Source organism: Podarcis cretensis (assembly GCF_951804945.1).
Source record: "Podarcis cretensis genome assembly, chromosome: 5".
In the NCBI taxonomy this organism is placed as follows: domain Eukaryota; kingdom Metazoa; phylum Chordata; class Lepidosauria; order Squamata; family Lacertidae; genus Podarcis; species Podarcis cretensis.
The window spans coordinates 7680360-7701617 of NC_137174.1; the positions used below are offsets into that span (position 1 = coordinate 7680360).

Genomic DNA, 21258 nt, shown 5'->3' on the forward strand with positions numbered 1-21258 from the left:
GGGATAGCTGTGCAGCCTGCATTCGCTCCATAAGACACACACACATTTCCCCTTACTTTTTAGGAGGGAAAAAGTGAGTCTTAGAGAGCAAAAAATACGGTAGATTGTGGAAGGATGTGTGGGACAGGAAACAAATTGGCTATGAGATGATAATGGTGATGATGATGATGATGATGATGATGATGATTATACAAATGGCTGGCATTCCACTTGGTAGGGACCAGTTTACATAATCCAAGGGAGAAAACATCAAATTCCACTGGATTAAAAGGGGAATCCTTAGCATGGGCAGGGGGGCTGCTGTCTCCCGTAAATCAAGTAAATAAATAAAAATACTTGACTAAAAGTAGAAATTGCAGAAAGGTTTTGACAGATTTTTCTGAGCACTTGGGGTCAAAAGAAAGGGATGTAAAACAACTGTTGTCAAGACATTTCATCCCGAATCTGCTAGACAGAGCCAGACAGAGGATGATGACAGGTGGGTGTGCGGCACACTCACACCCACGACATAAATCCTGGCTATGCCCATGATCCTTAGCTTACTATGACCTGAAAGAACATAAACATATGCACCATCCCTCTTCCCCCAGAAAAGCTGTGCCACGTTTATGCTCTTAACATAAAGTGGCCATTAATTTGTGCTGTTCCTGCCCTCTCTCTCCATTTGCAGCTGGGCTTAGAGGTTTCACGTTAAAAGCCCCAATCATTTAGGGCCCAGTTAAAGGAACACAGGAGGAAGCATTTTTTCCCTTGAGCACTGAAGTCCAAATAGTGAAAACTCACATTTAAAAGCACTATCTCAACTTGCATGCTAAAGTATCTATTTAGACAAGTTGGTGTCAACCATTCAGGTGTTGTTAATTCATATCTCCCGTAATATTGGACCTCTGCTTTCTCCTAGAGTGAAACATGGAGGGCCTTTAAGGAAGCGTTCAGAAATTCTAGCTGCCCTTGATAGTCAACCATTCATTTTACAATATCAAAGCATTTACAATATAAAACAAAATGAAAGACTCTCCGAGCCATTTTTATAGTTATGTATTAATAACGTTGACTTTATCGAGGTTCCTGAACACATACAATTAAAAGAAAATGTTTATGCTGCAATTCTGTACACGCTTACCTGAAAGTAAGTACACCAAATTCAGTGAGACTTACTTCCAAGTAGACCTACATAGGTTAGCTCTGTCAATCCTCTTATTTATTTCATGACTATTGATACTCCTTTTTTCTGATTTTAAAAGTAATTTTTTTCCTTTCTGGAAATATTTTTCATATTAAACAAGACTGGCCTTTTCTTGGCCAGCAGTGAGTTTATATTTAGCATGCATATCCAATAACCCCCCAAAGATCAGTTGGTTCAACTAGCAGAAGGCTTTGGCATTTTTAAGACCAATACCATTTTTATAGCATCAGTTTTCATAGGTTAGAGTCTACTTCTCAAATGTGCTTTTTTCAGTTAAATTGCTGAAACCCTCTGCTTGACAAGTTTGGAAAAACTCTGAGGTTTATTTTGTATTCAGGATTCACTGTCCTGCCCCAAATACCAACCAATTCTTTTTGCATTCAAAAGCACTCTCAGAATAAAATTAAAAGGTTTTATTGAAAATGTAAACCAAGGTCTTTGTTTAAAAATACAGATTTCGTCATTTGCAACTGTTACAGCTACAAAGTTTAACTTTTCCAGAGTCTTCTAAGATGTTATGCACGTTGAGTTCAGCATATTCTCCATTAAACTCAGTGGGACATAACGATGAATGCATAGCATCTGGTAAACATGAGCCAAGAATCTTCTGTCGCCTGAAACGGAACCTTTGCATTTCAAATCTCAAGCTAAAAAGTCTAACATAGAACTGCTGCCATTTCAATATGTTTGCTATGTTCCTCTAATTTTTTAGACTACTATTCTGAGGCGCCAGGCATCCCCTAAAGCAGGGGTCAGCAACCTTTTTCAGATGTGGGCCAGTCCACCGTCCCTCAGACCATGTGGTGGGCCGGACTATATTTTGAAAAAAAATTAAAATGAATGAATTCCTATGCCCCACAAAAAACCCAGAGATGCATTTTAAATAAAAGGACACATTCTACTCATGTAAAAACATGCTGATTCCCAGACCGTCCGCAGGCCAGATTGAGAAGACGATTGGCCCGCATCCGGCCCCCAGGCCTTAGGTTGCCTACCCCTGCCCTAAAGATTATTTTTCTCATTTTCAGTTCCAACTTGATAAACTGTTAGCCTAAGTGGTAAACACACAGGCCCAGATTGGGCCAGGGTGCCTTCCCCATCAGTGATAGGATGGAATCCCTGCCAGATCCACCTCAAAAATGCTTCTTCAGAATGGCTTGCCCATCTTCCTGCATCTCTAAAGATAAAGGTAAAGGGACCCCTGACCATTAGGTCTAGTTGTGACCGACTCTGGGGTTGCGGCGCTCATCTCGCTTTATTGGCCGAGGGAGCCAGCATACAGCTTCTGGGTCATGTGGCCAGCATGACTAAGCCGCCTCTGGTGAACCAGAGAAGCACATAGAAACGCCGTTTACCTTCCCACCAGAGTGGTACCTATTTATCTACTTGCACTTTTACATGCTATCGAACTGCTAGGTTGGCAGGAGCAGGGACTGAGCAACGGGAGCTCACCCCATTGCGGGGATTCGAACTACTGACCTTCTGATCGGCAAGTCCTAGGCTCTGTGGTTTAACCCACAGCGCCACCCGCGTCCCTTCTGCATCTCTACACCTTTATAATTTCTGCCCATTACCCAGACTATAGTAAAAATGTAAACCCTGCCTTCAGCCCCAAACTTATCAGCACCAGAATTTGGAACAGCTGTCAGCAGTATCCAAGGGAAGGGAATTTGTATGCATTCTTGCCTATAAGATCCCATAGAAAATAACATTAAGACTTTCATCCTCCTCCTTATATAGATAGATAGATTCTTTATTGTCATTACACAAGTGCAACATTGCACAGTGCAACGAAATTGGATGTCATCCCTTAAAAAAACAACAAAAGCAAAACAGCAACAACAACCAAACAAACCACATTCCAGCCACACCCACACCCACACCCATCAAACTCCCAGGTCACACTATCGAGTTACAGCATTCAAAAAGGCCACAGCTCTTGGATAGAAACTATTTTTCAGTCTATTTGTCCTTGACTTGATGTTTCTATATCTCCTGCCAGAAGGCAGTAGTGCAAACAGACTGTATCCCGGGTGAGATGCATCCTGCAGGATGTTGTTTGCTTTCCTAAGACAACGGGAACCGTACAGATCTTCCAAAGATGGGAGAGGATGACCAATAATCCTTTGGGCTGTGGTTATGACCTTCTGGAGCACCTTCTTCTCCCTAGCTGTACAACTGGAGAACCAAGCACAAATACAGTATGTGAGAATGCTCTCTATGGAGCCTCGGTAGAAGGACACCAGCAGTTTCTCACTCAGATTGTTCTTCTTTAAAAGTCTGAGGAAATAAATATATCTGTCAATATATCCTTATCCTCCTTGTACTTTTGAACTAGAAGCAATAATCCTTATCACAATTCCATTATTAAAACATTTTTGGAGTCATCAGGTACATCTTTTAAAATACACATACTGAACTGAGGTTTGTTTTGGCTTCTTTATCTGATTACAAAAGAGTTTTTTCAGGTATAGGGAATTAACAAGTTTTTTTAAAAATGCATGTAATTCAATATCCTGAACCCCCAGATTCAAGATGTTGCAACTTTAATTATGCTTTTCTGCATGGGATGCACAATTCCAACCTGACCAGAACAGGAAATAAACATCACAAAGAAGAAAGGGTTTGATTCATAGCTGTCAACGTTTCCCTTTTTTTAAGGGAAATTCCCTTACTCCGAATAGGATTCCTCGCAAGAAAAGGGAAAAGTTGACAGCTATGGTTTGATTTTCCCAACAAGAAGTCCACTCAATTTAGTTTGAGTCTTGAGCATGGATGTGCCTCTATTCACTTCCCTGCAGGGAGGAAATAATGACTTAACTGAGTTTATTCTATTTAATTGGGGGGGGGGCAGTTGCCTTCAAGTGACCAAACAGGGGAATTTTGCAAGATTTGGCTTCTTTATGCAACTATCAATTTGCATATGTATGAGCAAGCAGGAATAAACACTGAAGGATAGCAACATTTATGAAGATGAGACAGAATTGCATTTTCAGACATGTGTGTTTTTTCTTATGAATATCCCCCTTCCCTCAGCTGCTTTTAGGGAAAACATACAGGAATCTTCTCTCCAGGCACAGGTTAAAAGCTTCTTTTCATATTCAAAATGTGGCCTCTGTGGGTGCATTTGTAAGACCAAAAAAAGTCTATTAAAAATCACCAAGTCATGTAGAATGGCAATTCTGCTCCCATTTGCAAAGTTCTGGCCAGTTCATTGGTTGCTTTTATCTCTGAAGTGAGGGTCAACTTACCCCCTGGCAAAACTGAGGGTTATATCCCACGCCCTGAATATAGTAGTTGTGTGAGTAGGGTGTGTGTTTGAATTGTCCACACAAAAATAAGCCCTGTTTACAGAGAAGCTTGTAGAGAAGTATGCTAGAGAGAAGGGTTTAGCTCAACTTCATTCCTGATATGCTATCTTCCAACGAGCTGGGAGGTTTGTCTCTTGAGGATACACCCCACCGGCAGCTTGAAGTGGTGGGGTCCAAAGAAAGTTTTTCCACTTTGCTCTGCTGTCTGTAAGGTAAAAGGTAAAGGACCCCTGGATAGTTAAGTCCAGTCAAAGGTGACTCTGGGGTTGTGGCGCTCATTTCGCTTTCAGGCTGAGGGAGCCGGCGTTTGTCCACAGACAGCTTTCCGGGTCATGTGGCCAGCAGGACTAAACCACTTCTGGTGCAACAGAACACCATGACAGAAACCAGAGCGCACAGAAACGCCATTTACTTTCCTGCCACAGTGGTACCTATTTATCTACAGTGGTACCTTGGTTGGCAACCGTTTTGGATTACAACCATTTTGGATTACAACCATGTCAAACCCTGAAGTGTTGTGTCCCCTTTTTTTGGATTACAGTGGAACCTCGGGTTACATACGCTTCAGGTTACAGACTCCGCTAGCCCAGAAATAGTGCTTCAGGTTAACAACTTTGCTTCAGGATAAGAACAGAAATCGGGCTCCGGCGGAGCGGCAGCAGCAGGAGGCCCCATTAGCTAAAGTGGTGTTTCAGGTTAAGAACAGTTTCAGGTTAAGAACGGACCTCCGGAACAAATTAAGTACTTAACCTGAGGTAACACTGTACAACCCTTTCTTTTTTATTACAACCAAATATTTTTTGGAGGCCCCATTGGCGAAAGCGCACCTTGAGTTACAATCTGTTTTGGTTTACAACCAGACCTCTGGAACAGATTGTGGTTGTAAACCAAGGTATCGCTGTACTTGCATTGGCGTGCTTTCGAACTGCTAGGTTGGCAGGAGCTGGGACAGAGCAACGGGTGGCGCTGTGGTCTAAACCACTGAGCCTCTTGGGCTTGCCGATCAGAAGGTCGGCGGTTCAAATCCCCATAATGGGGTGAGCTATCTGTATGCACTTGGCTTCTGTGTGCTGAGGACTTTCTGGCATGTAAAGAAGGATTAGGCCATATGTTAATCATGACAGAATTCAAAGGAGTCTCAGGGCTAAGCTTTCAAGAGTGATTTAAAGCTACCTTGATTCACTTTCTTAGCTAAAGCACTCATTAACAAATGCAATTCAGCATGAATAGTTTTGAGTTAGATATAAACTAACCTTGATTGCCGGTCCTCTTCTATGTTCATTAGTAGACTGAAACCTTCATTCACAATGAAATGGGAATTCGACACAAAATCATAGAACTTGGTTCCTTGCTGCAGCAACAACAAAAATGATGAGGATGGTTGTCTGAAGACATGGCTCAGCTGATTTCACGGCAGGCTGCGTTATCCTAGGTGAACAATGGAGTTCTGTGCTTCATTAACATTTATCGTTTGAGAACTTCTGTGCAGGAGACTGCGAAATGGGCCCATTGAAGATTTCATGCTTGTCCCATGCAAAATTGAAGCCACAAGAGCATTATTTAGATAACTGCATTCGATACTTTCAGAAGCAACCATTCCTGGAATACTGTCAGTGAGACAACCATACAGTGAAAGCACTAAATGGTACTACCTGGAAAATCTAGAGTGCCAATTCCAAAGGCTTCACATCCTGAACATATTTATTCTCACGCTCCGCTTATGTCATGTCCAGTGCCTTTGATCTGTAGTGCACTTGGATCAAACCTGATTAATAGTAAACAGTTTCTAGTAACAAAACAAAACCCTTAAAAAACAACAGTTATAAAGGACAAGCAACCAAACAGCAACACCAACAAACTTTTAAGATTTTTGTTTCTTGGGATAAAAAGCACATCACTGGATTATCAGAAATATTATACAGTATTATATGTATTTATTAAGAAAAAAAATCTGCATTTTTAATAATTTAAGGCTCAACAAGAGAACAAAACCCCAACTCTGACAACAAAATACTTTTCTGCTAGAAGGTTGAAAATACCACATTCACTTCACACACGAGAAAATCAGTTTTGTACTAAAAGGGGGGATATATTACTTCACTAAAAGTTTCTAGAGATTTTATGAAGTCATACATCACCGAAAAAGTGCTCTTTTCATCTATAAATATAATCAGACATATAGAAAATAGAAATATTTCAGCTTGAAACTACAGTACCAACAAATAAATCCATTTACTTCCCATGGAAAAAGAGGGTTTGGACAAATGAACTGTGCTACAAATGAACTGTTTCTTTTTTAGTAAAATAAATTATCCGCAAGCAACATCAATTTGCACTTAACAGCTTAGAAAGCCTCCTAGATAATGGGAGGTGTCTAGCTTAGTCTTAGCTGGTTTTATAAATAGATGACAGTCTCATGGGAAGGGGAGAACATTAAAAACCAAAATGAAACAAAATAACTTGCTTTTTCCTGAAGGTTTCTTAAGAACGGCTACCATATTTCAAAAATGAACACTAAGTGACAGTACCATTTAGCTTTCTCTAACAATTCCATCAAGCAAACTTCATTTTCTTCCTATTCCCCTTGTATTACAAGTCTGTTTCCCTGTTGGTATCCAGGCAGAGTGCATAGAGAGATTTTCTGAGATCCATGCTGCTTTTAGCTTTGATGTTGGCCTTTTCCACAGACCCGGTCCCATTGTTAACCCCCTCAGCGTTTTCCAAGTGCACAACGGATTTGTCCAAAGAGTTTTTGCTGGTTCGTCTCTTCAAGTCCCCGGCTGAGCCGCCTTGGGCAGTACTAGATTCCTCCTTGAGGATGGCCTCTCCCTCATGGTCCGTTTCTCGGTGGTAGAAGTAGTTGAAGTTGGAGACAATAACCGGGACAGGCAGGGCAATGGTGAGCACGCCAGCAATAGCACACAAGGACCCCACAATCTTGCCCCCCACAGTGACAGGCCTCATATCCCCATAGCCCACCGTGGTCATGGTGACCACAGCCCACCAGAAGGCATCAGGGATGCTGGAGAAATGTGATTCGGGATCATCAGCCTCAGCAAAATACACGGCACTGGAGAAGAGAATCACTCCGATGAAAAGGAAGAAGATGAGAAGGCCCAGTTCCCTCATGCTGGCTTTCAAAGTCTGACCCAAGATCTGCAGCCCCTTGGAGTGCCTGGAGAGCTTGAAGATGCGGAAGACCCTGACCAGGCGGATGACCCTCAGGATGGCCAAGGACATGGCTTGCTGCTGGCCTCCGTTGCTGCTGCTGCTGCTGCTGCTGCTACTGCTGCCCTGCGACTGCTCCTCCTTCTTCTGCTGCTCCTGAGCCAGCTCCGTCCCCAGCGTGATGAAGTAGGGGATGATGGCCACAATGTCAATGATGTTCATGATGTTCCTGGAGAACTCGGGCTTGCTGGGGCAGGCGAAGAAGCGCACCAGCAGCTCGAAGGTGAACCAGATGACGCACGTGGTCTCGATGATGAAGAAGGGGTCGCTGAGGGTGCTGGGCGCCGTCGGGGCGCTCTCCGCCGTGCCGTTGGGCGACAGAAGCAGAGGCACGCGCAGCTCCCGCTCGTCGCGGAACTCGGGCAGCGTCTCCAGGCAGAAGGTGATGATGGAGATGAGGATGACGAGCACGGAGACGATGGCGATGCCCCGCGCGGAGCTGGAGCTCTCCGGGTACTCGAAGATGAGCCACACCTGACGCTGGAACTCGTGCGCCGGGAGCGGCTTCTCCTCCTCGCGGATGAAGCCCTCGTCCTCGCGGAAGCGCTCCATGGCCTCGTCGCCCAGCTGGTAGAAGCGGATCTCGTCGGCGAAAACATCGATGGAGACGTTGACGGGCCGCCGCAGCTTGCCGCCCGACTGGTAGAAGTAGAGGATGCCGTCGAAGCTGGGCCGGTTGCGGTCGAAGAAGTACTCGTTGCGCAGCGGATCGAAGTACCGCATGCGCTTCTCGGGGTCCCCAAGCAGCGTGTCCGGGAACTGGCTGAGGGTCCCCAGCTGCGTCTCGAAGCGCAGCCCGGAGATGTTGAGCAGGACGCGCTGCTGGCCGCCCAGGGCGCGCTCGCTCTCCGCCTCCGCCTCCGGCCCCTCGTCGCCCTCGTCGCCCCCAGCAGCAGCCGCCGACGAAGACGGCGGCGGCTCAGTGGCCGAGGGGGCCCCCGCCGCGGCCCTGGCCCTGCCCGGGCGGGGGGGCCCTTCCTCGTCGGCCGCCAGCATGGCCACGTCGGGTGGGCGCAGGAGGCCTCTTGGCGAGCCGCGCGCTGCGCCCGGCTCCGGGCAGCCCTCCTTGGCGCCGCACTCGGGCAGCCAAGGGAGCCGCTCAGCCCGGCTCAGGCCGCCGCCGGGGCCATCTTCGCCGATGGCCGTGGCGCCGCCGTTCTCCAGCGTTACCAGCGCGATCTCCATGGGGAGCAGCCGGGGCGGCGTCGGGGGCACCAAGAGGCATCGGAGGCGCCCCGCATGCTGCGCCCCGTCCGAGGCAGCCACCTCCCGGTGGGGCGGCGCGCCTCCTCCTCCTCCGGCTGCTGCTGCTGCTGCTGCTGCTGCTGCTTGGGCGCGCACGAAGCGCGCCAAGCGGCGGCCAAACGCGGAGAGGAGGCGGCAGGCTCTCGCTCGCTGGCTCGCCGGCTCCTCCTGACGTCAAGCGAGGCTCTCGCCTTCTTCCCGGGCGGCCACGAGGAGGCGGGGGTCCCGGCGTAGCTCGGCTCTCCGGCGCAACCGCGGCCTCGGCAAATGCGCGCGCGCGCGCGCCCCCCACGCCGCCACCGCCGCCTGCTAAGCGAAAGCCCGCCCCCCGCGGCGCGCCGGGCCCGACGACCAAGAGCCGCTGCTGCGCGCTCGGGGCGGGACGCGGGAGATGCGCGCGCGCGCGCGCCGCCGCCTGGACCACTGCCTCCGGGTGGAACGAGAGTGCCTCTGGGCGCGCTGCGCACCGATCGAGGTAGAGAGCCCCGGGGCGCCTCTCTCCGGAGGGGTCATCTCCAAAGTTCTCGAGGGAGCGCTCCCGGCGCAACTTTGCGCACCTGTTGGGATGCGCCGGGATGCCACTCCGAGGCAGCGGAGATGCGCGCAGGCGGCGGGGGGTTGTTTTGCTTCGGCAAATACGGCGGCGGGGGAGGGGGGAACGGCGGCGGGGGAACTGCGGCTTCCCAGGGATAATGCAAGAGATTATTACTGTTCCCTTGTGATATTACTTTCATCATCCAGCGCACGAGTGGAGAGCGGGGGGGGGGGGGGAGAGAGAGAGAGGGAGAGGATTATATCTCAGGAAAGCCACACGGATGTTTTGCCAGTACATTTGCAGCAGCAGAGAAATGGAGGCGTGTGGAAAGCCAGACATCTCTGCAAACGCCGCTACCATTTAGGTAGGGCTTCTGTTGCGCATGCAGCAGCATCAGAAATCTTTTCCGGTTAAGGTTGGTCCGTGTTTTATCTCCGAGACGGGGATGGAGAGAAGGTGGCTGGGGAACCTGTGGCTGATAAGCCCACCTGGTGCGTTTACAGCGAAGGTGAAATTTGGACCAGGGACTCGCCTAGTCACACACAGGATCATCAGGAGCCAAAAGATCTGAGTCTCAGATCTGAGACTCAGAGGCATAGATAGCCCCTTTCATGAACTGGATTTTTTGGGGTTTGGGTTTGGCTAAAGGGATTTTACATCAACAGGGTTATATGCCAGTACCTCAATATATACACCCGAATGAAAAAGTTCTCAACAGCCTCAAGAAACTGCTCTTCTTCCTTCTTCTCCTACATTGGAGGTGCTCCCTTAAACACCCCCACTGGCCCTAAAAGTTTGGTAACCTCTGATGGGCACAGAGACTGGCAGCAGTTCATGGCAAATGCACAGAGAGAATGACCAAAGAAGTATTAGTAAGAATGGCCCTTGTTTCCTCTTCAGAAGAAAGGAGTGAAGGAGCTTTGGTTGGACCTGCCTTAGGTTGTCCTGAATGACCTCAGGTAGTTGTCATTGTCAACTGTTCCTTTCAATGTTTTGGCTTGTTCATGGAGTATGGAATCAGCTGCCTTGTGGACTCAGTAGGCAGCAGCAAGGTTGTGGCAGATAACCCACAGGCATGGTCGTGTGGCAAATCATAGATTTATGGAGTTGGAAGAGACCATGAGAATCATCTAGTCCAACCCCCTGCAGTGCAGGAATTTTTTGCCCCATGTGGGGCTCGAACCCACAATCCTGAGATTAAGAGTCTCATGCTTCTTTCTATGACTGTCCTGAGATCCTGGTGCAATGTTGCCACAGATGGGCACTGCTGCTCCTCGTCTTTCCTTTCTTCTGTGCTTCTGATTTCTAGGCATATGTTCTTGCCAGCTTCAAGGTCACTGGCATTTCAAATCCCCCTTTGCAATGGCGTAGCGTGGGTTATCAGCACCCGGGGCAAGGCAAGTAATTTGCGCCCCCTAACCCATGGATTTGCGCCCCCTAACCCGTGGATTTGCGCCCCCTAACCCGTGGATTTCCCTAACCCCCAGATGTTGCGCCCGGTGCGGCCGGGGCCCCCCCCCCTGCACCCCCCACGCTACGCCACTGCCCCTTTGTACTTGTTTTTATAATCTTAAGGACTAGAAACTTAATTAAAAGAAGAATCTGCACCAGCTAAAACTTGGGGCACTGAATGCAGGTGTTTTTTGTTTGCTTGCTTGCAACCACCTGCTGACAACACACATTCCCAGCTTCTTCTTTTGCATTGTTAGTCTAGATCAGGGGTCAGCAACCTTTTTCAGCTGTGGGGCGGTCCACTGTCCCTCAGACCATGTGCTGGGCCGGACTATATTTTGAAGAAAAAATCAATGAATTCCTATGCCCCACAAATAACCCGGAGATGCATTTTAAATAAAAGCACACATTCTGCTCATGTAAAAACACCAGGCAGGCCCCACAAATAACCCAGAGATGCATTTTAAATAAAAGCACACATTCTACTCAAGTAAAAACATGCTGATTCCTGGACTGTCCGCGGGCCGGATTGAGAAGGCAATTGAGCCGCATCCGGCCCACGGGGCTTAGGTTACCTACCCCTGATCTAGATGACCCTTTGGGACTGTTCTAATGCTACAGTTTTACAATTCTGTGGAATCAAAAACTTCCTCTTTCCAGTTCAGCCTCTCCCATCGCTATTTCCCTATACAGTATTGCAATTTTAAAACCCAGGAATCTAAAACAGAACCTGACTAAACAAAGGGCACTTAATCACCTACCCATCACACTGAGCAGTAAAGCAATAAAATGGGCTCAACCTGTAATCTCTCAGTTAATGTTAGAAATTATATTTGCTGAATGGAACTTACTTGCAAGTAGGCAATATGGAAGGATGCTATAATATAATGCCTTGCTGGATGATATTCTGTAGAATTAAGTGCTTTAATTTTGCTTCCTGCCAAATGAAGAAAAACTGCCTCTGTGATGCTGTAGGGTAGGTCTTTAGTGTGGAAACAACCTGTGCAGTTTTTCCTGCAAAGATTTTGTTGTGGAGATTGCTGTGGTCAGGTGTCATTTTGTTGCTGCAATTACTATTTTTCCTGTTATTTTCCCTATTGGCTTTGCTGTTTTGTTTTGTTTTTTTTTTTGAAGTTGTTTTTGTATGTTTTGTTGTCATAATTTTGAAGGCCTCCTCCAAACGGGGAGGGGGGAATAAAATGTTCCAAATAAAGAAAATGAAATAATAAAACCTGCTGAGCCAGGCTCTTCTGGGGTAGGAAGAGCCCCCGCCCCATAGCCCATTGCAGAAAACTCTTGGGTAACTCTGCAGTGGTATTTTCATACTCAATCTGTCTGGAATCTTCATCAAGCCATATCATTCCCCATTTCCTAAGGATTAACTCATTTCCCTTTAATGCAAAACATTGCCCTCATATTTCAAATCTGCCCCAAAGATACAAAATATCCCTGCGACAGAAAAAAAAATTAATTATGTTAAATGGTTGACATTAGTGATTATTTCCTGCCAACGTGGTCCTTTTGATATAATTTTCTTCCAACAATTTAATACGGCGTTAGTGGCATCTAAGGTTACAAGCTTGCAAAAATAATCGGTGTAGATTATTTATTGCTGAGAACTGGAGGTTACCTTATGAGGGGAGGGGGGGGTCAAGAGTCACCCGTGGGGCGTGAGAAACTTGCAGGTACATCAACTGGCCACAGAGACAGGAGCTATGAAACTGGAGACGTAGCTTTATCTCTGCCATTCTATGCAACCGTATTTTTAAACCAGAACTGCTGAGGATATTTCTTCATGTTTCTTTAATTTTTTTGAATGAGAACGAGGAGCTGCACTCCTGCTCATGTTGCTCACCAGCCCAGCCAACCCCCTCTCCCACCCTATGCCAAACAACCCCAACCCCTTAGACCTGTCAGTTTGCATTTCTTAGTACAGAAAGTATTGGTCTGATGTGTAGAGATCTTTCCTATTCTACTTAATTCAAGATGGTTCTGGCAGCATCTCTATGTGAAAGAAACAAGCAGAAGGTTCATAATATTTGGGTGATTCCTTCAGAGAAGCCGAGTACAGCTGGCTTAAACTGGTTCTCTTTCTGTCAAGGGCATACTGACTATAAGAAGCCAGAAGGAGCCTGGGTTTCACTTGCTTTCTCTATCTCTATCTCTTTTCCTATCTTTCCTACCTTTTCCTATCGGTGTAGTGTTCTGTATATAGTGTTAAGGTTTAAAAGGTAAAGGTAAAGGTACCCCTGCCCGTACGGGCCAGTCTTGCCAGACTCTGGGGTTGTGCGCCCATCTCACTCAAGAGGCCGGGGGCCAGCGCTGTCCGGAGACACTTCCGGGTCACGTGGCCAGCATGACAAAGCTGCATCTGGCGAGCCAGCGCAGCACACAGAAACGCCGTTTACCTTCCCGCTGGTAAGCGGTCCCTATTTATATACTTGCACCTGGAGGTGCTTTCGAACTGCTAGGTTGGCAGGCGCTGGGACCGAGCAGCGGGAGCGCACCCCGCCGCGGGGATTCGAACCGCCGACCTTTCGATCGGCAAGCCCTAGGCGCTGAGGCTTTTACCCACAGCGCCACCTTATTATAAATTATTGTAAGTTTAAGTGAAGTCTCCTGCAACTGGATTTCTTATGGACAGCACCATTCCTGAATGTATTGGATTTGTGACCATTATGCTCATTTGCCTTCAGTTGGTACAAAAATGGTATTATACACCTGTAAGGTTATATCATATTACAAAATCTGGAAGTAAGAATTGTTGGAAGAAATGTGGAGTGATGGGAACATACAGTCATATGTGGTGGGATTGTCCATTAGTTAATGAATTTTGGAAACAGAGTGATACAGAAATATCAGGAATTGTGGGTAGGAAGGTGGGAATATATATAAATTAATGGTTCTTATTAGTCTGAGTAGCACCGAGTTAAAAACAAAAGAGGAATGTAAATCGGTAAAATAGATGGTAACTGCAGCCAGACAGGTTATAGCGAGTAATTGGAAAAATGCAGAAGAGCTAGGGGTGAACCAATGGAGGAAAAAACTGAATAATATTATAATTTTAGAATATCTAACTGTGAAGATACACAGAATGAAAGGGTTTAAGGTCAGTGAGAAAGAGGAGGATTGGTTTGAGAAGATACTGAATTATTTGGGTAGGTTTGAACAATTTGGGGCAATTAAAATGTTGAAAGTTAAATAAACCTTGCGGATGGAGGAGTGTTAACGTATATAAAATTGTACATATGGTTGATTTGAAGATGTTATTATTGATTATGTATACCCAATGTATCAGTCGCCTGGGGGGGTTTCACTGTTTGTGTTTTGGTTGTTGGTAAAAAAAAAATTCTTTTTAAAAAATTGCCTTCAGTAGCAGTAAAGCTCTGCTGGATGAAATATTAATTGCCTCTTGTCTATCTTTTGGGAATCCTGCAACATGTTTAAGTTTTTACTCTGCTAACTATACTCTGGAGTTCTGCTCTGGATCAATATTGAATAGAATTCCACGACAAGACCAGCAACGAGAAACCTTTCTGGCTCCCACTCTGAGGACTAACATTTGACAGGTGGGTGGGGCAACCCACCTATCAATCACATGGCATTCTGATGTCACATGGTGGACAGGTGATGCTCCTGCCCGCTGTCCAAATCAGCAGTTGAAATGGGGAGTGTGGGAAGGTATAGTGGGAAGGTGGGAGTGTGGTGGAGTGGTTAAGAGTGGTAGTCTCGTAATCTGGTGAACTGGGTTCGCTTCCCTGCTCCTCCACATACAGCTGCTGGGTGACCTTGGGCCAGTCACACTTCTCTGAAGACTCTCAGCCTCACTCACCTCACAGAGTATTTGTTGTGGGGGAGGAAGAGAAAGGAGATTGTGAGTCGCTTTGAGACTCCTTAGGGTAGTGATAAAGCGGGATATCAAATCCAAACTCTTCTTCTTGCAAATTCTTCCCTACACTAATTTCAACTACTTCATCTTCTCCCCCTTGCATGTCAGAGGTGCAAAGGAGAAGGGGAGGGTGTCACAAAAGGCTCAGGCCCCCTTTCCACCTCATGCTGCTGCCCCAGCCAATGTCATAGAAAGTGGTCTCAGCCAGAGGGAACAGCACAGGAAGGAGCCACCGGATGGGGGATCGGTGGCAGCTGCAGGACTGGCTTGGCCACGCCAGTTGGCTGACACTTCTGGCCACCTTCCCCTGTCCTGCTCTGCTATTCCTCCCAGGCTGACTCTTCATTCTGGGCAGAGGCTGAGGTAGCACAGTAGATGACCAAGCTAGCTGGCAAGGAAGAAGGTGCCCAGCAGGAGCACCAGCCAGCCCGCAAATCTGGCTGGCAAGTGGAGGAAACAAAAGAGCTTGAGGGAGCTGCTGCAGCCTCTTCTATGTGGGATGTGAAACACAAGAGCAGCCAAGTACAACATTCCTAAAGTGAACATGTTTACACATGGGGAGGAATGTTTGTCCACCCAGCAGGTAAACTTCCTGTTTCCTTCTGGGCTGGGACAGACTTTCTCTGCATGTGACTAGAGGTGGGTGTGGCCTCACCTGTGCAGGTAATGACAAAAGCACAGGGCAGGGCAGCCATCTCTCTCTCTTTCACCACATGCATTGAAGAAACAACACCTACTGAGCCAAAGATGCCCTCTTGGCTTCCAGCCAAGAGAGGACAAAGGGACTGTCTTCTTTTGAGATAGATTCCAAGTGTATGTTACTTCATTAAGCTAAGTCTGCCTTCTGGGATCTGATTGTGAACAGAATGTGAGTAAACTCTTTTTATACTTTTGTAAAAGACTGTGTCGTCTCTTATATTTTATGAGGGGGAAAAGGGGGAAATACCAGAGCAGTTATTATGGAGGCTTAGCGAGCCTGCGCAAACGCATCCGTTGCAAAGTTTAAAATAAGGGGAATGTTACTCTGCTGAAATTGTGGAACTTGTTAACACAAGTTGGATAAGGATATAATCAGACAATATATCCTCTCCTGCATCCCTGAACATTCCCACATTCTAGCTGTCCTGCTGTGGATCACCAGGGCTTCCCTGCCAGCATCTCCTTCTGTGGCCAAGCAAACTGCAGCGTGACTACAGTCTTACATTTTTATTACATGTAAAGATAGATTGAGGGGGTTTCTTCGCAAAGGGCTTAGTCTGAAAGCAGAACTACAGGTTTAAAAGATATCTCATGTCATCATTTTGGGAGGTCTAAGGGGAAATCAAAAATCAACAGTGGTACTGCTTCAATGTAAACATGCTGTTTAGTGGGACTTACTCCCAAGTAAACACACTGAGAAATCAACAAAATGATTCAGCGAAACGAAGTTGGGAATCCTTATTTTTGATGTAATCCTTGTTTCTCTTCAGCCCCAGTCTAATGATAGACCCTCTGAGTGTCGCTATTTTCCAGGGACGTCCCTGATTTAGAGAAGCCATCCTGGTTTCTGATTTGATCCCAGAATGTCCCACTTTTCCTTAGCATGTCCCAATTTTCACTGGAGAAATGTTGGAGGGTATGGTGTTATCCAACCCCCAAGCCGTCTGAAGGCAATCTTCTATGAGGACTTTTTAAAATATTTCATTATGTTTTTATATACTGTATGTTGGAAGATGGGACGCAGGTGGCGCTGTGGGTTAAAGCCTCAGCGCCTAGGACTTGCCGATCGAAAGGTCGGCGGTTCGAATCCCTGCGGCGGGGTGCGCTCCCGCTGCTCGGTCCCAGCGCCTGCCAACCTAGCAGTTCGAAAGCACCTCCGGGTGCAAGTAGATAAATAGGGACCGCTTACCAGCGGGAAGGTAAACGGCGTTTCCGTGTGCGGCTCTGGCTCGCCAGAGCAGCGATGTCACGCTGGCCACGTGACCCGGAAGTGTCTCCGGACAGCGCTGGCCCCTGGCCTCTTAAGTGAGATGGGCGCACAACCCCAGAGTCTGTCAAGACTGGCCCGTACGGGCAGGGGTACCTTTACCTTTACCTTTATGTTGGAAGATGTGCAGCATGCTGGGGTGACCCAATAAGATGTGTGGGGTATAAATACAGTGGCACCTCAGGTTAAGAACTTATTTCGTTCCGGAGGTCCATTCTTAACCTGAAACTGTTCTTAACCTGAAGCACCACTTTAGCTAATGGAGCCTCCTGCTGCCATCACGCCGCTGGAGCACGATTTCTGTTCTCATCCTGAAGCAAAGTTCTAAACCCGAGGTACTATTTCTGGGTTAGCGGAGTCTCTAACCTGAAGCGTCTGTAACCTGAAGCATCTGTAACCCAAGGTACCACTGTAGTAAAATTATCTTTATGGAATGGGATGTCCATATTTTCATTGGAGAAATGTTGGAGGGTATGTAATGAGGAATACCTGTTCATCTGCTGTAGTGCCTCTGCATGTTGAATAAGTTTCTGGGGTATCTTTGCAAATAAAAAAAATTCTGCTATTGTACAGCTGAACTCCTGCTGAACACAAAAATATGAGGTTGGTTTTTTTAATGACACAAGTTTATTTCATAACATGATAGTGTTTAGATTCATTTTAATTTCTTTTCTTCCAATTATGCTTCCATAATAAAATATAATTTAAAAGAAGATTTGGAAAGTAAACAGCAGCTTCGGGGGGGGGGGGCTTTTACATCGGCTGAATCACCTGTCCCACTGTACTGCTTTCAATTTTAAAATATAAATACCTGAGCTTTTAATTTCTGCTTTTTTCTTCCTGCAGGATCATTATGGTGCTCCTGCAGGAAGGTTTCAAAATATCAACAACAGCAGCTTTAGAGGAACATTTAAAAAAGAAAACAGTGTGTGAGGAGATTTGCCAATAGTCCATAATCTAAAATCTGTGGTGCAGAACCCCCATGTACTGGATTGCCAGGAAAATATGGAGTACAACTAGGGGAATTGGCTCAATCCCCCCCCCACAGTATGTTTTAGGGCATCCTGTTGATTCACACAGGACAGCCATGAGGCCTTGAGTATGCCCTAGTCCCGTATGCGGGAATGTTGAGGGTGGCAGGAGAGGATATAATGTTTATTAATATCCACCCTAACTTGCGCTAGCACGTTCCTTCACTTAGCAGGGTGTGTTCCCCTTCTTAAAAGGTAAAGGGACCCCTGACCATTAGATCCAGTCGTCACCGACTCTGGGGTTGTGGCGCTCATCTCGCTTTATTGGCCGAGGGAGCCGGCGTACAGCTTCCGGGTCATGTAGCCAGCATGACTAAGCCGCTTCTGGCGAACGAGAGCAGCGTACGGAAACGCCGTTTACCTTCCCGCCGGAGTGGTACCTATTTATCTACTTCCACTTTGATGTGCTTTCGAACTGCTAGATTGGCAGGAGCAGGGACTGAGCAACGGGAGCTCACCCCGTCATGAGGATTCGAACTGCCAACCTTCTGATTACCAAGTCCTAGGCTCTGTGGTTTAACCCACAGCGCCACCCATGTCCATGCCCCTTCTTACACAGAAGAAAGCTGGTTGCAAGCTCAGTATCAGCAGTACAGGAAGTTTGCAGGACAGAAAGGAAGAGAGAAGAGAGAAAAGTGGTGGCATTCCTTGGCCTTTTACCAGGTCTGGAAAGGTCACGCCCACCCACTAGTCACATGCAAGGAAGGATGTTCCAGGCCAGGAGGAACAGGAAGTTTTGACTGGCTGGACCAAACATTCCCTTGCATGTAGAACTTTCTTTATGTATGCTACAGCAGCAGCAAGAATACTCAACGCAAAGTACTGGAAGACACAAGATCTACCCACCCTGGAAGAATGGCAGATGAAAGTAATAGACTACATGGAATTGGCGGAAATGACTGGCGGAATCCGAGACCAGGGAGAAGAGTCGGTGGAAGAAGACTGGAAGAAATTTAAAGACTATTTGCAGAAATATTGTAAAATTAATGAAAGTTAAAATGATGTTGGATTGAAATGAAGTGGTTTTAGCAATAAGGTTAGAATGAATTTGCAAAAATAGATTGATAACAGATGAAAATATAAAGTTACAATGTGTTAAGACATTGGATTAAGATTAAAGCAAAGAGGGAAAGGATTTGCTGAACTAAATATGTGAACTGGAATACAGAAAAGGGAGGTGTGAGGGGGTCAGGGAAATAAGTAAATGAAGTATAAGCTATGAAAAGATGGATTTGTTTTTAATTGTTGTTTTTTTCCTATTTTGTATTTCGTAACTTTTTTCTTGTATCTCTGTACTTTTGTATCTTTTCTTGTTTTTTTTCCTTTTGACATCTATTTTGTAATCCATTTCTTCTAAAACCTTAATAAAGATATTTTTTAAAAAAAACAAAAACAAACATTCCCTTGCATGTCCACTCTAGCAAAACAAGGAATGTTGTACTTGACTGCTCCCAGTGGATTACATCTCACACCGTAACTTCTCTGTCCTTCACACTCTTGAGGAAACAGTGGTCACAGTCGACAATGGAAGCTTGTCTGTCATTATGGATCCTCACATGGAGGAAAGCTTGATACGCTTCCTAGGAATTGCAAATGATCTCTGGAACATTGATTAAAAACCGGTGGATTGCAGGAGAATAGCTGAAGGAAATATGGGCACAGCAAAGACAGGGAAGGTCTGTTCTTACAACCTGCTCAGTCAGTCCGTATTTTCATGAATCCAAATTACTGGGAATGGGGAAAGGAGATAATGTTTCTGTGTAAGCTCCCAGAGGGAGACCCCATCTGAAAGGCTCTTCTGTTTCCTGTGCAGTGGATTAAATTGCAACGCCATTGACAAATCACAGCAAAACATCTGCATGGGGTGTATTCTCTGTACTGAAGTCTAATCCCCCCTGAAAAAATTCATTAATGTATTCAGGGCATTCACATGCTTCTATCTATAGCATCTGGCTGGTCTATTTCAGCCTCATCCTTGCAGGTGATGATGCTTCTGGGGGCGTTTCCCAGTGCAAGTTAGGTTTTATTTTGATTTAGAAAGAAACTGGTTTTCACCCAAGCCTTGTGGCAGGAATTGGGAACTAGGGAGAGGACCTGTTTTCTGGTATGTATGAGCAGTGCTTTTGTTCCATTAAAAAATGTTTAGGGGTACTCTCATTTTCCTATTCATATTGAAATACTGTCCCTCAATGAGGCCAATCTTAGATTCACAAAATGTTTAGCGGTATGCGTACCCCTGCATCCGCCCAGAAAAAAAAGCACTGTGCATTAGAAATGGATAGGTTGGAGGCCCAAAAGGAATTGCTGGGGGGGGGGCAGAGAAACAAGACGAAAAATCCCACCCCTCTATAATATCCTGCTGTGAGATTTCTGAACATTAACTGCCCAGTTATAGGACTGCTCATCTAGCTCCAAACTTGAGTGGAGGAGAGGGTGGAGAAGGGGGTCTACTGCTCTGGGATAGTTTGGTTGGGGTGGAAGAGGGGCTCATATCACACACATCCTCAGCCCTAATTTCATCTTTCATTCCAGGATATTTTAAGCTGTTATAATAATAATAATAATTTTAATTTATTATTTATACTCCGCCAATCTGGCTGGGCCTCCCCAGCCACTCTGGGCGGCTTCCATAGAAACCAAAAATACAGTAAAATATCACACGTAAAAAACTTCCCTGAACAGGGCTGCCTTAAGATGTCTTCTGAATGTCAGGTAGTTGTTTATCGATTTGACATCTGCTGGAAGGGCGTTCCACAGGGCGGGTGCCACTACCGAGAAGGCCCTCTGCCTGGTTCCCTGTAGCTTTGCTTCTCGCAATGAGGGAACCGCCAGAAGGCCCTGCTGGGGCATTTGGGGGAAAACTGTGTACAGTTCTGGTCACCTCGCCTCAAAGAGGGTATTGTGGAGTTGGGAACGGTTCAGAAAGGGGCGACTAAAATGATCAAGCAGATGGAAACAGAAGCAGTTGGAAACAGATGGAATGATCAAGCAGTTGGAAACAGAATTGTTAGAACCAAAGACTAAGGTATTGTCAAGAATGTATAACTTGCTGTTAAAATGGAATACACAAGACGAAATGGTTAAATCGGTTATGATAAAGTGGGCTCAGGACATTGGGTATAATATTATGTTTGAGGACTGGGAAAGGTTGTGGACCACTGGGCTGAACTTCACTGCATGTAATGCTCTGAAGGAAAATGTAATGAAAATGATATATAGATGGTACATGACCCCAGTTAAACTTGCCAAAATATACCATTTGTCTGATAATAAATGCTGGAAATGCAAAGAACATGAAGGAACATTCTTTCACCTCTGGTGGACCTGCCCTAAAGTGAAGGCCTTCTGGGAAATGATATATAATGAGCTGAAGAAGGTATTTAAGTATACCTTTACTAAGAAACCAGAGGCCTTC

The 21258-nt window shown here is 46.1% G+C and overlaps 1 pseudogene across 1 annotated transcript; it reads right to left on the reverse strand.

Moving 5' to 3' along the window:
* Positions 1-6411: 6411 nt before the first annotated feature.
* LOC307215689 (potassium voltage-gated channel subfamily A member 1 pseudogene) lies at positions 6412-8965 on the reverse strand (annotated as a pseudogene). The gene has a single exon. The product of its transcript is annotated as a potassium voltage-gated channel subfamily A member 1 pseudogene (transcript).
* Between the last annotated feature and the right edge of the window lie 12293 nt (positions 8966-21258).